The sequence below is a fragment of the Arvicola amphibius genome, chromosome 7 (assembly GCF_903992535.2).
Source record: "Arvicola amphibius chromosome 7, mArvAmp1.2, whole genome shotgun sequence".
Taxonomy (NCBI): Eukaryota; Metazoa; Chordata; class Mammalia; order Rodentia; family Cricetidae; genus Arvicola; species Arvicola amphibius.
Window position 1 is genome coordinate 54,049,794 of NC_052053.1, and position 13,039 is coordinate 54,062,832.

A 13,039-nucleotide genomic window follows, 5' to 3' on the forward strand; every position below is an offset into this window, starting at 1 on the left:
GAGCATGGCGAGCATGAAGATAAAATGGTATTTTTAAAAAGAATGAAAAGGGCTGGAGAGATGGCTCAGAGGTTAAGAGCACTGACTGCTCTTCCAGAGGACCAGGGTTCGATTCCTAGCACCCACATGGTGGAACTGTCTGTGACTACAGTTCCAGGAGACCCAACTTACACAGGCATACACATAGGCAAAACACTAAGGTACATAAAAAACGAAAATAAATCACTAAAAAAAAACCCAAAAAAGAAATAAGGGCCTGGTGGTACACTTCAGAGGCAGAGAAAGGTGGATCCCTGAGTTTAGGCCAGCCTGGTCTATAGAGAGAGTTTCAGGATAGCCAGGACAACATAGAGAAGTCCTGCGCCAAAAAATAATTAATTAATTAATAATATTAAAAATGAAATAAAAGGTGTACTACGAAGGGTTGGAGAGATGGCTCAGAGGTGAGAGCACTGGCTGGTCTTCCAGAGGCATCACAAGGCAGCTCACGACGTCTGTAACTGCAGTACCAGTGATGTGACACCCTCGTGTGCGACAGACACGCGCGCAGGCTGTGTACCAACTCACGTAAAAACAAAATAAGTATAAAAAAGCTACACTATAAGAAAGAAAAAAGTAAAAATGTCAATGTAAACAAGTAGAAAACTGCAAAGCTAAAAAGCTGGGAATAGCCAGCCACTCACGTCACGCATGCCACGCATGCCTGTGACCCCAGTACTTAGAATGGGAGGTAGGAGGATCCTGAGTTCAGGACCACCTGGGCTACATATTGAGTTCAAAGACAGCATGAACTACCTGTGTCAAAACAAAATAAAATAACAAAATTAAGATGGACAGACAGCCCGTACTTGCCCACAGGCACCCATAAAGCACAGCCTAAGCCACCATATCCGACCCAAGCGACCAGCAGAGGCTCTTTAGCCAAGATGAAGAGAACATGCCTACAAACCAGTAACCATACGTGAAGACAGCCAGGCTCATTAGCTATCACAGAAATGCATATGAGATGCTGCTGCCGCTGCCCATAGGGATCGGATTGGCAAATGCACTCCGTAACCAGGTGTGGGCAAGAAGGTCGGAAATGGAACTGTTTACACAAACTGGTGCAAGTATAAGTACAGTCACCCAGGGGTGTCAGGTGCATGTGTTCATTCTTCGAACAGATATTTATTGAAGGTATTGTTCTAGGTTTAAGTGATGGAGCAGATAACTAGGTCCCTAAAGTCTCAAGAAACAATAACATTTTTATCTAACATAATAATATAACAACATAACAGTGAAATAATAACATAATAAATGAATGGCATTGATCAATAAAGAGCTCATTTCTACTCTAGGTCCAGTCCAGAGAAACTCTGGCACATGGGTACCAGGGACACACAGAAGGCTGTTTAGAGGGCCTCTCTAGTCTCCACAAAGGTGAGAGGAACGGCTTGGTTTCTCTTTGCTGAATAAGATGGAACAGACCGACCCTGGCTTGTCAGGTAAAATACTGTGCAGCCAGCCAGAGAGCAGTAGAGCCCTAGCAGATGTCAACCCAGGTCACATGCAGTAACCTTCCAAACAGTGCTCTGGGAAAAGCTGGTTAAAACAGGGCATGTCCCATTTAGATTAAACCCAAACTAATGTGTAATCATCATACATACTGCTTATAATTTCTGTATATTTGGCAAAGTGAACAGAGCAATGATTCCTTCTGGGGAGAAGGAAGGAACATTACATAGGGACTTTAAAAGATAGTTATAAAAAGTATATGCATATATAAAATTGCCAAAGAATACATGTAATTAATTTTTAAAAATAAAAGATAAATATGGAATAGATAAGACAAAAATTGTGCTCATCTATGGGGATTACATAGCTACCCATTGTATTGTCTAGAAAGTTACAGTGTTTCATGATTAATGATATAGATGTTTTATTTTATAAAAGCAGGAAACGGACAAAGTGCCAGCTCTTGGCTTGGTGGAAATTTCTGGTGCTGGCTGAGCCGAGTCCAGCTTGAGGAGCACAGGACAGCTGATGTGACCATGGTCCTGGAAGGTATTTCATCAGAGGAACCCCCAAAGCAGGAGAAATGAGTGGGGTGGGTGACGGTGGGGCGCCCCAGTGGGTACTCAAGGTGCTACCTAAAAAGGATGCCATGTGGAGAAGGGCCAAATGCCTGTGGGTTGCAGTCACCTGGATAGTCCCCTTCCTCGCTGGACCTAACAGTGGAGCTCGCTCTGGGGGCTTCAGCAGCGTCTCTGCAAGCTCTTACGGACAAAGGCTGAGTTTGAGTCTGTGATTAATAGGCCCTCTTTTAAATGATTCACGATTGTGTCCTAACAGGACGCTCCGCTCTGAATCATCCATCTCCCCCTCTCTCCAAGTTCTGAACGTTAAAATGTTGACCTGTTTTTTTGTCTCCTCCCTAGCCTCTTCCCTAAGGCCTCGCTGAGGTCTGAATCCAGGCCTTGCTAATGGAAGGCAAGAATCCTACCACTAAGCTGTATTTCCAGTTCACTCGATTGCTTCCCTCTTCGTTTCTTGCAGTCTGTGCTGTCTCCATTATCCTGCACAATCAGACACAGGGAGAGCGAAGTGCTGGTCATAGCTGTCCCTTATCAGTACTTCAAAGGTTCCCTCTCGCTGGAACTTTACTGTGCCCTAAGTGGCCTCCCTTTTAAAATGACATTCTTCCTTTTCCTTCAAAGCCCACTGCAAGTGTCCCCTTCTCTAGTCAAGAGTAAACCACTCTCCTCTGAGCCCCAACTGCATTTTGGGTCACCCAGGCTCTCTGAGGGCAGGGCCCCCAGGCCTCCTCCAGCCCTCTGCAGGGTAACCCCGCCTCCAGCCCTCTGCAGGGTAACCCCGCCTCCAGCTCACTGCAGGGTAACTCCGCCTCCAGCCCTCTGCAGGGTAACCCCACCTACAGCCCACTGCAGGGTAACCCCTCCTTCATCCCTCTGCAGGGTAACCCCGCCTCCAGCTCACTCCAACGTAACCCCGCCTCCAGCCCTCTGCAGGGTAACCCCGCCTCCAGCTCGCTGCAGGGTAACCCCGCCTCCATCCCTCTGCAGGGTAACCTAGCCTCCAGCTCACTCCAAGGTAACCCCGCCTCCAGACCTCTGTAGGGTGACCCCGCCTCCAGCTCACTGCAGGGTAACCCCACCTACAGCTCACTGCAGGGTAACCCCGCCTCCAGCCCTCTGCAGAGTACAGAGCACTTTCATAAAACATTTGCTGAACAAGTCACCTTTTTTTATTTTGTATAAACTGCAAATATAATTTTAATTGGATTACCAACTTATTCAAACACTAGTCAGCTCTAATTAAACAAAGAGGCCTTTATTCACCATGGAACCCAGAGATGTTGGCTATGGCAGTGGGAACACGGTAGGCTCTTCAGAGCTCCACTTACAGCAAAAGAGGGCTATATTTGGGAGCCAATTAATTTCACAATGTCAAAAACTAATGCATTTAAGATTCTGCTGCTCACATCCATTTTTCTCCATTAAAGCGTTTTAACCATGCAGGGCCGCCATTGTCTTAGCATGTGTGAGAGCTTCCGTGTGGGGACCTTAGGGTCGCCAGGTGTAACTGCCGCTCACACCTCACTTCCAAAACTGCAGTTTCTTTTAAGAAACCTTCAAGTCACCACGTTGTCACAAAGTGAGAGCTGGGTACCCACAATGCCTCTGTGCTGCCTTCTGAGAGGAACGGGGTGGGGCTGCTACCTGCACTGCCCTTCTCTGGTGTTCTGCTCTCCCTGAAGTCCTCACCTTTAGCGACGGCTGCTGCTGCTGAGCTGACAGCTGTGAAGCTGGTGATGGTGCCAGTGGTGGTGATGGTGACATTTCCTAAGTGCTGACATGCACTTCACAGTTTACCTGTCCAAAACTAGGCTGTTTCTCTTCCCTTGAAACTGCTTTCTGCTGTGATCCTTGCCAGATTCGCCCTGCTCTCAAGCCTTCATTCTTGAGTCCTCTGGCGTCTTTACTCCTGGATCCCAGGCCACCTGAGCTGGCTGAGGGGAGCAGGGACAAGGCTCAGGGCCCTTGAGAGCTCCTTTCAAGCAGCTGGTCCTGCAGGCACTTTGTGTGACGGGATTCTGCCCATCCTGGGGACTGTCACCCTCTTCTGTATGGCACAGATTGGCTCCCCCCCTCCCCGTGTCCTTCTCAAGGCAAACTCCAGTTTTTCCTCCCGTGGTTGTCTCTGGAAGGAAGTCAGCCAGGAGCCTGCCTGTCCCATTCCTGTCTGTGTATCCACACACTAATGCAAACTGCTACCATACTTCCCTAGGCCTCTGCAATAGATAAGGAAGGACTCTCCAGCCGCCATGCCTGTCTCTACCAGTTGATCCCAGAGCCACAGAAGATCAGTCCGTGCCACCAGGGCGTCTGCTAAACTCAGAGAGCAAACTCGTTTAGTTCCATGACCAGGTCCAATGCTATGGAAGGGGGTCTGATGGCCCTTAAGCAAGTGAGCTGAGTCCTTAGCCACTTAGGCTACAGCTACAGAATTTGGGATACTGTCTGGCAGACCAGTCCATTGGCCTTGGCAATCCTGTAGGTCACATGGCATTCAGCAGCATGAGCAGAGAAATGATATATGTAAAACACCATGCATGGCCTTGCCCCATGAGTCTTTTAGGGAGAACACACAGAATAGTAACCAATGGCTAACTTACAGGTGACCAGAGGATGCTTGCCCTGTGACTGACAGAGCCCTAAAGTGTTAGGATTGTTTATCTTCCCTCCTTGAAGGTAGGGACCGTGTGGCCCAGTTCTCCCTGGCTGTACAGATCATAACAGACACTGACTGGGTTAAGATGAACCAGGACCTTTGTGGCTGATCCTGATGGACCTAGAAAGACTCTGCTTCCCCAGACACTTCCCTCAGCAACCCGCTGATGCTCAGACTATTGGAGCAGAAAACAAAAGCCTTTTACTTTACAGCAGGAGATAGTTTTTCTTAGATTAGCAAACGGCAAATTGCTGTTGCACAGATCTTCATGGCTTTCCCAGAATGGTCAGAACAGGTGATGCCAAACATGCTCGTTCCCTGAGGGTTCATGTGCTGGGGGCTTGTTTCCTGGGTTAGTGGCATGGGAAGTGGTAAGCCTTTAAAAGGCCGGGTGTAGTGGCAGGGCCGTAGGCCAGCTGAGGGTATGCTCTGGGAGGGAGCAGCTACGTCCTACACTCTGGCCTTGCGTATCGAGGTGGGACCACTTTCTCCCACCATCTCCATTCTCTAAGATGGGATACAGTGAGAAGACCCGCAGAGAACTCAGCTTTTGCCAACACCATGCATTGTGAACTGAAAAAGCTTTCGTTTTGCGTATTTATGTTCTGAGGCAGAGTCTCATTCTGCGCCCAGGTTCTCCTTGAACTCACAGCAATCCTCCCTCATCCGCCGCCTAAAGCCTTGAGCTACAGACATAAAGCACACCATCTGGCTAAGCGGCCGTGACACCCAGCTGTCCTTCACTGCAACAAACACCTGAGAGAACGAGTCTGGAAACAGGGAAGGCACCTGCTCTGCAGCTTCTGGGCCTGCAGGGAGGCAGCGCACTGTACTGGAGGAAGCTGTGCACTCCACAGCAACCAGGAAGCAAAAAGGAGAGCGTGGAAGGGGCTGGGACCCTGTAACACTCTTTGAGAGTTTGATGTCCAGGGCCCAAGATCTCCCATTGGGTCCCACTTCTTAAGACTTCTACCCTCCTCAAGCTTAGAACTAAGCCTTTACTGGAGCCCCTGGGGCATTCCAGAACCCAGGAGAGCAAGCACCTGCTGAGACATAGCCCAGAGTCAAAGGTCACACCACACAGGTAGACACTTCCTTCAAATGCACCCCGCACATGGGACAGAATCAGAAAATGCTTGTTACATGAATGATTCTACAAGCCCAGCCATTTCTTTCTTCATATCTGCTCAAAGGATAAAAATCCATCTTCGTGTTATAAATAGCTAACCGTGAAAGAACAAAAAGACCAAATTAATGTGACATCTATAAATCCCTAATCAAAGCGATTCCATACAATTACCATCTTCCTGAAAGGAAGAAACCCTATGACCAAATTAACCAAGTGATAAATATAGCCAGAAAGCTGGTCGTACCAGGAGTAATCACTGGGGAGCTCAACTACTGCCCTTGGGAAAATTTCAGAATTTAGGGCTTCATCAGTAGAGCAGGGAAATATTGAATTTATTTTTTTTAAGTGAACTCAAGTGGCAAGGCTACATAATACAAGAAAAGTATTAATGGCACTTAATGCAGATCTATAATGTTCTTAAGCATATCTTTAAATTATTGTCATTATTTTTCATGTGCTGTTTAACTAAAATACAAATTCCTGTGGCATAAAATGCTATCAATTAACCACCTGGGGGTGTAGCTGGGGAGTCTAGTGCTTGCCTGGCGGGCACAGGGTCCTGAGCGAGGCCCACATCAAGCCTAACTAAGAGTAGGTAAGCGACTGCAGTAAGGGAAGAGCACAGTGAGAAACAGAGCTGGGTGGGGGCATGGCCACCTGACCTCAGGCAGTGATTCGAGTCTCTGAAGCTGAGTTTCCTCCTTTGAGAAGGAGCATTTGCAAAGGTCTTTCAGACTGCAACAAGACAAACACACGTGCAGCTAACAGCAGTCTGGAGTAACCATGTGTAGTAACCGCATTCTGGAAAAGGGAGGGAAATGGCAAAGACTGGGATGTTAGTTTCGGGAGTTGGGGAGACCAACATCAGAGGTTCTCTGCTCAATGAGATTTAACTTTAGCAGCTATCCCTAAGCTTTATGTGACACGTGCTTTTCCAAGTGCACACATGGTCCTGGGGTAGAGTGCTTGTCCAGCGTTGGTGAATGGAAGGTCCTGGGTTCCATACCTTACAGCACAACACACACGCATGCACGCACGGAGCAAAGTCAGAACCCACTGCCAGCGGTTTCTTTCCTGAACACAGCCCTTGCTGCCCTCCAAATTCACCCTCAGGTTATTGTTTTCATTCTGGACACTTTCAGCAAAAAAATTTTTTTTCCAAAGTCAATGTGAAGTTTTTTAAGGAAAGTGGTCCACAGTGTGATGATCATGAATGAGCCCTGCTGTGGGAACTGAACCTCTAGGATGCTTCTGGAAACAGCTGCTTAGAACGCCATTCTCGCAGTCCACTTAGCCCCCTGAGTCATATATAGCAGCCCCAAATACACACAAGTTATAAATGCCTTCCACCCGCCCAGCCTTCCACCTGTTTTTCCAAACCAACCCTGCATACATGGCCCTGTGCAGAGGAATGGGGGCACAGACGAGTCCAGTACAGCTGTGACCCCGGAAGGCACAACTGGGGTGTCTAATCCATAAACCCAGCTCACTCCTTTCACCAGAAAAATCACCAAATAAACACTTGCTGAATCAGGACACGGAGATAAACAAATGAAGGCAACATTGCGCCAAGGGAGGGTGAACAATTTGTGTGCACTTCATGTGTTGCTGAGACAGATGTGACCTAAGAAACTTCAGAAGAATTTATCGTGGCTCACAGTTCAAGGACACATGTCCATCCATGGTGAAGGGGTCATGGTAGCATCGCAGTTTGAGGACGCAGTCACCATGGTGAAGGGGTCATGGTGTCATCAGAGTTCAAGGACACAGTTCATCATGGTTAAGGGGGTCATGGTGTCAGAGACATGAGGATTGCATACTGTGTTATAATTAGGAAGCAGAGAGAGATGAACATCCACATTCAACTAGACTTCTCCTTTTTATTCAGTTCAGGACTACAGTCCATGGAATGGTGCCATCTTCAGTTAGGGTGGGTTTTCCCATCTTCATGAACATCATCTAGATGATTCTTCCTGGGTGTGCTCAGCAACTTGTTTCTTAGGTGACTGAATCCTATGAAGTTGACAATATTAACCATTAGGGTCCTGAGCCCTCAACTGAGTGTGCCCTGCCCTTAGGGCATCTCAGGAAGAGATGATGTAGAGCTGACCTTTGTAAGGTGAAAGGTCACTGTGGGAAAACATAGATGAGCATCATGGGTGGAGGGAAGAGTATTGCTAAACGTGTGGAAGGGCATGACACACTTGGGATCTACAACACTCTTACCATGGCTAGAGAGTGAAGTAGGGAGAAATGGAGGTGGAATCGCAGAAGTCTTTTCTCTTCAGCAGAGCAACCCTCATTTAAGAGACAAAAGTGGTACAAAATACACCGATAGCCACTGGCTACAGCAAGACAAAGCCAGCAGTGAGGAGCATGCCTACACAAGCAGGGGTTGTGGCTGGAAATGGTTCCTGGAAGCCAAGTAGTTAGGGTTGAGAAAGACAGGCCAACCAAAGAACAGTACGCAGGTTGCCCAACAGCGCCAGGCTCCGTGGGGCAGGAGAAGCCTTTCTGTAGCCACCGCCATGTGCAAAACAGTTTGCTTGCTTGGAAGGTGACAGATATGTTAGCTAGTCATCCACCCAAGACCTGGGGATAGTGTTTGTTTGTTTTAAACCTTCAAAAATTCTGCTTTAGTTGCTAGAGATATCTGTGAGGCTTTCTTTTGGTTCCCATATGCAGCCAAACCAGAGAAGCAGATTCAGGTGCCTGCCCATGTCTCAACCCAGGTCTTGTTTGATGTGGCACTTGAATTTGAGATCCCCCAATGTGTTCCACTATCTTTTATGTTGCTCATGACTTCTGTGAAGTCATTGTTACTCCAGTTTATAAAAGGAAGCTCCAGGAATTGCCCTGCCCAGGGAGGCCAGCTCTCAAGTGTCCCAAATCCAGGCCTACTGATGTTTGGTAGCCTGTCCTTTCCACCTGGTCACGCTGAATGCTTCCTTTCCTTTACAAGCAACCTATGAATATTTAAGACCCTTCCAAACTGATTGTTAGGGCCCACTGTGGAGAGAATATTTCCACCGCGGGAACTGAGCAAACACAGCGCGTGTTCTTTCCAACGCAAGAGAAAGCAAATGGAAGCGGGTGTATAACACACTTAGAAAGATTCTGCGGGACTTCGCCAGCAAGAAAGATTCCTGCTGCCAAGCCTGCTGACTTGAGTTCAATCCCCAGAATCTACATGAGGAGGAGAGAACTGACTCCCACAAATTGTCTTCTGACCACTACACACGTACTATGGCAATGCTCCCCAGCCCCCCGCTAATAAATAAACATGAAAAAGATTTTATTAAAAGAAAGATTTCAATTCCAAATAGCTAAAACTGAAAGGTTTTTTTTGTTTGTTTGTTTTTAATTCAGAAAGAGAAGCCCGAGGAGTATGGAAAATATAATTCTGTGGTTTTAATGAGGCTGCCACGTGGGTAAAGATGCATTTTGTGTGCTGTTGTTGGCCGGGGACATTTGACTCAGTTACTTCACGACAGTAAAAAAGGGAAATCATGGTGAACGGTTTCTGGAGCTAGAAATGGTTTCCAGGAAGGAGTGCCGGCAGCCCGTCTCGGCCTTAGTGCCTGTGTGTGCAGAGGCCAGTGTTGGCATGAGGAGGAAACCTCCCTGTGGAGGATGACAGCTGCCACCAGCAGAAGTTGCTCAGGCTGTCCCCAGCATGGTTCTGCCATTAGCAGAGCTCCGTGACTGGGAAGCCCAGTCAGAGCGGTGCCAGTGGAGGACTGAAGGGCTTGAGAACAGAAATGGAACAAGGAACGCGTGTTTAGTGAGCACCTACTTCCCCACTGAGCACAGACCTCCATGTCCTTCGACATGTGCCACACCACAGCCCTTCGCGCCAGAGCTGTCAAACAAGCCCTTAGAGGCAGTAACTCACTTAGCCCTCTCAGTGACCCGAGGAAGCAGCTACAGGTCTCCCCCATTTTAGAGGAGAAAAGGCAGATCCTCCATCAACACAGGAAAGAGCCAGAGCAAGGACTCTGGGACGGCCCTCTGTTCTGACCAGTGAAAACAACAGCCAAGAAAGGAATGTCATCAACTCAAACCCTGATCTTCATTTATTCAATATTTATCAAAAGATAACATGGCCTCAATATTACAAAGAGGGCAAAACAGAAACGTCATGTACGTTTTTATAATGAGCAAATGGTAGCAATTAGACATAGTGGCTACTGTTGCTTGAATAATATCTTCTATGTCCAAGAACTCTAAAAGCCATTGGATGCTGATGTCTGTGTGCTTCACGCTGTGCCCTTCCACAAGCCAGGCTCTGGACTGACCCACACTTGTAACTTCTATCCTCACAGGCAATAGATGTGGTGGGTATTGTCCTAATTTATAGATACAAAAGGCTGAGGCATGAAGGGCCACCTGGCCCAAGGTCACAGAGCTGGAGTTGACAGAGCAGGCTGGATTTTGGGATCTGGGGGCCCACAATCAATTCCCATATTCTACTTGTCAAATGTGTGGCCTCTCATGATGCTAAGAAGTGGGCCCCATCACTGCTGAATGGACAACCCTTTCGGGGGCAACACAGGGCATACATTTTCTGAGCACCCCACTGATGTGGGATTCCCCTCTGTGTGCTGTGATTACCATTAATGAATAAAGAAACTGCTTTGAACCTATAGCAGACAGAACTTAGCAAGGCAGAGAAAACTAAACTGAATGTTGGGAGGAAGAAAGTGGAGTCAAAGAGAAGCCCTATGCCTGATGGAACTTTACCCGGTAAGACACAGCCACGTGACAATACACAGATTAATAGAGATGGGTTAGTTTAATATGTAAGAGTTAGCCAATAAGAAGCTAGAGCTAATGGGCCAATAATGTGTGATTATTTCAGGTCTGAGCTGCCAGGCGGCTAGGAAACAAACAAGCAACGGGAGTCTGGGAGGCTGGGAAATGAACTCACAGCCTCCTTACAATACCCCACACTTTCTGTGAAGTAAGTGCAGACATGACCCTACCACATGAACAGGCTGAGGACCTGACTCCACTGGGCACAAATGGTCCAAACAGGAATCCATCACCCACCATCAGCATTTCTCCTAAGAGCATCTGCCCCAGAACTGTGGCATCTTGGCAGTGAGGATGACCTACAGGTCAGCAGGGCCATCTCCAGTCTAATGCTGGCATCCTCGTCTCCAAACGGATTAACAGTAAACCAAGGCTAACTGACATGCTTGTTATCTCAGTGACTATCACATTAGCCAGCAGCAGGGAACCCTCAATCTTTCCCTCATTCATTCACTCAGCATTCTAAGTTGGGGACTACACGTACTAAGCTTGGGATAAGACCCAAGTTTAAACTTCAGGGTCAGTTTTGTAGGAAAATTAATGATTTGTTAATTAATCCCCTCAATAAGCATTTACTCTCGTGTGCTACATTAAGCTAAAAGCTCTCTGGATGGCTAAGACATGTTTACTAGTAACTATGGTGACATCCCAATGAGTACGATAATGAACATTTTGCATGATATCCATAGTTTATGAACCCCTTTCACACGTGTGTTGGGTCCTATGAGGAATGGAGGTTGAGGGGTGGGAGAGAGGACCAGAGGGTAAAGTGCTTGCTACACAGCAGGAGGCCCTGGGTGTGTGGGTCCCAGTGCTTTGCTTTTTTTGATGGTTTGTTGTTTTTGGCTTGTTTTGTTTTTAGGATTCAGTGAAAGTCCAATGTGTTTGTAACTTCAAGAATTGCCACTTTAGTTTGGATCCCCAAGGGCCTGTGTTGTAAAGGACTAGTCTCCAGTTGGGTATAGCAATACACACCTGTAATCCTAGCATTCAAGAGGCAGAGACAGGAGGACCAAGAGTTCCAGGACAGTCTTGGATATATATATATATATATATATATATATATATATATATATATATATATATATATATATATAGGCACCCTGTCTCAAAAAGGCATGGTCTTCCATTTGGTGCTATTGGAAAGCAGAGGCACCTTTAAGAGCTGGGGCCTAGTGGGGGGGCATTAGTTCACTGGGAATGTGCCCTTTTTAGAGAAAGATGTACCTTTAATTATATGTGGGCCTGCACATCTGCGTGTGGGTTTGTGCTTCTGGAGTGCGTATGGCCACAGAGGCCAGAAGAGGGTTTAGAACTGGAGTTACAGGGGGTTGTGAGCCGCCCCACAGGGTGCTGGGAACTAAACTTGGGTCCTCTGCAAGAGCAGCATGTGCTTTTAGCCACTGAGCTTCATTCCGGCCTCCAGGGATGCGCGCTTGAAGGGGACATTAGAACCCTGCCCTGTAAGAAGAGCAGATTCCACTGGGGGGTGGTGGCGCTCGCCTTTAATCCCAGCACTCAGGAAGCAGAGGCAGGTGGATCTCTCTGAGTTCAAGGCCAGCTTGGTCTACAAGAGCTAGCTCTAGAACAGGCTTCAGAGCTACAGATAAACCCTGTCTCGCAAAACCAACCAAACAAGGAGCAGATCCATCCGTGTGCTCCCCCAAAATGTGCCACCTAACCACATGTTCAAAAGGACAAGAGCCAACCCACTTTGAACCAGAACCCCCGAAACTGGTGAGTTTTCTCATAGATTCTTCTAGTAATGAAAACTGACTAGCACATCTGGAGAATGGAGACAAAGCCCTTCCTAAGAGCACAAGATGACAGGGATCGGACAGACGCCCTGTGCTCCGGTCGGTCCACAGAGGTGACAGGGATTGGACAGATGCCCTGGGCTCCGGTCAGTCCCTCCTCTCATGGAGCAAGGGAAGAGAAACATAATTTCTAAAGCACAGGGAGGGCTGGGGCAACACTTAGCAGTGATGTTTGCAAGAAGAGAAGCTGTTGATTGGTACCGAGAGACTAGAGCAGGAATGACAGAGGACCTTCGGGGGCCTCTGCTGGGCACGGAGAAGTGTTGCCTCAGGTCCCAGTGAGGGCAACATGGGATCTAGCACTATCCATTCCTGGTTTAAACCCTGACTCTGCTCAAGTCCTGGGACAAACACAGAAACATTAAATGACGCCAATGATACTTGGCAGGGTTATGGTCTAAATTAAACCAGAAAATTCCTGTCTAAAGTAACCCTCAGTAAATCTGGTGGCAATGATGACAGGGAGGACAGAGGAGCCAGAGAGAAACCACGGATGTCCACTCCTTTCCACTCCCAAGTGCTCTTCAAGGGCTGCCTCTGGCTCCCA

General features: G+C 47.6%; 1 protein-coding gene and 1 long non-coding RNA gene across 5 annotated transcripts in view; one reads left to right on the forward strand and one right to left on the reverse strand.

Moving 5' to 3' along the window:
• LOC119818646 overlaps window positions 1-2,256 on the forward strand; it is a 9,941-nt gene extending 7,685 nt beyond the window's left edge. The window contains exons 2-4 of one of the 3 annotated variants that reach the window (XR_005286170.1): window positions 1-27; window positions 1,338-1,484; window positions 1,936-2,256. The exon at window positions 1-27 is cut by the window's left edge and continues 112 nt beyond it. This is a non-coding gene — a long non-coding RNA (uncharacterized LOC119818646). Of the gene's footprint in view, window positions 28-1,337; window positions 1,485-1,932 lie in introns of all 3 variants that reach the window. The other 2 variants (XR_005286171.1, XR_005286172.1) reach the window with 2 other exon arrangements.
• Ttll11 (tubulin tyrosine ligase like 11) overlaps window positions 1-13,039 on the reverse strand; it is a 234,086-nt gene that overhangs the window by 108,279 nt on the left and 112,768 nt on the right. The gene's annotated exons all lie outside the window — the stretch shown is intronic.